The sequence below is a fragment of the Orycteropus afer genome, unplaced genomic scaffold, assembly GCF_000298275.1.
Source record: "Orycteropus afer afer isolate SDZICR_OR568_19922 unplaced genomic scaffold, OryAfe1.0 scaffold00162, whole genome shotgun sequence".
NCBI lineage: Eukaryota > Metazoa > Chordata > Mammalia > Tubulidentata > Orycteropodidae > Orycteropus > Orycteropus afer.
This window is the reverse complement of record NW_006921749.1, coordinates 1,378,474-1,379,998: the sequence shown is the minus strand read 5'-3', so window position 1 is coordinate 1,379,998 and position 1,525 is coordinate 1,378,474. Positions and strand designations below refer to the sequence as shown.

The following is a 1,525-nucleotide window of genomic DNA, read 5'->3' as shown; positions in this document are numbered from 1 at the left end:
AACAACAACAACAACAACAACAATAAAAGCTTTTAGGACTTTGAACTTATTTCCTCTTAAAAACAGTTATAAATGATGGCAAGATTCCTGGCTGAGTCCATAATAAAAAACCAATAAACTTACCAATTTCCTTGGTAAGTTCCAACAATATATAGAACCTAATTACCATTTCAGATTTTCAACCCAGGGTGCAGAAACAAAAATAATTCTGACAGCTAAGGCAAAGTGAAACAGTTCATCCTCTTCGACCCAGACCCCACCTATAATCTCAGTTACAGGTACAGTCCAGGAACTTCTGGGGGGAGTTCTAAGACACGTTCAGGGGGTGCAAAAGTCAAAATCCTTTTTTTTTTTCAAATTTTTATTGTGATTTGGGTGAAAGTTTATGGAGCAAATTCATTTCCCATACAGCGTTCATATACATTCTATTTCATGACATTGACTGCAATCCCCACAAAATAACAGCTGCCTTTCCACTTTCTCCCTGTAGTTACCTCTTCTCTGTGTCCTTCTTTCCTATACATTCCTTTCCCCTGAGCTATCTCCCTATGCAAATACTGCCCTTCTGTTCTCTCATAATTGACCGTTTAAGGAGTATATCAACCTGGTGTTCACCCTATATACCTGTCTACTGTTTTGCTGGAAGCCATGACTATAAAATGTTAAAATTATTTTTATGATCAAAATAAGATGCTTGACTTTTTCACAGTCATTCTCCCATGAACAGACAGTGCAGTTTTTCAAAGGCTATTAATCACGGTACTTCAACAAATTGAAAGAGACTTGCAAATATGTAAAACAATGTCACTCTTCTCACTTTTTTAAAGTACTTATTTTTCATCAAAATGTTATTTATTTCAATAACTAATGGATTTATTATTGCTACTTTTAGTGAATTAGAAAACAAATGTTTCTAAAATTCTCAGACTTCATTTGTAATGCAGTAAACATAGCTAGATCTAACTCACATAAATAAAGGCTCTTTGGAATCCTCAATCATTTTGAGGAGTATATAGAGTTCCTGATATCAAAAGAGCTTGAGAATCACTATTCCAGAAAGCAAAAACAGGGTCCATTCTCCCTTAAAGCTGTTAGTGATAGTTAATGCAGACTAGGTTAGGGGCCAAGGCAGGAGAACCTCAAAGGCTAGATGAGCCAAAAGCCCAAAGATCTTTCTAAGATGATTAAAAACAGATCCAGAATGAAGTCTAGTGCCTACATTTGCTTTTTTTTTTTTTTAATCCTTATCAGAGTAGATAAATAATAATTAGTAGCTGTGTAAGGTAGAAGTATAACACATAGAAAGTAAAGAATATGAGGTGTATTAGTAGAATCATTACAGTGTTAAGGAGGTCAGCTTAACCAGAGTATGAGTTAGGCCTAGAGATTTAATGGGTGGTACAATAAGAGCTCTGGTGGTACAATAAGGCATAGTGGCTAAGACACTTGCCTGCTAACCAGACGGCTGGCGGTTCAAACCCACCAGCCACTCCTCGGAAGGAAGGTTGGGCAATCCTACTTCCGT

General features: G+C 36.5%; 1 protein-coding gene across 1 annotated transcript in view; it reads right to left on the bottom strand.

Annotated features, from left to right (window-relative positions):
• Window positions 1-1,525, bottom strand: part of KIAA1109 (KIAA1109 ortholog) — a 311,628-nt gene that overhangs the window by 295,052 nt on the left and 15,051 nt on the right. The window lies entirely within an intron of this gene.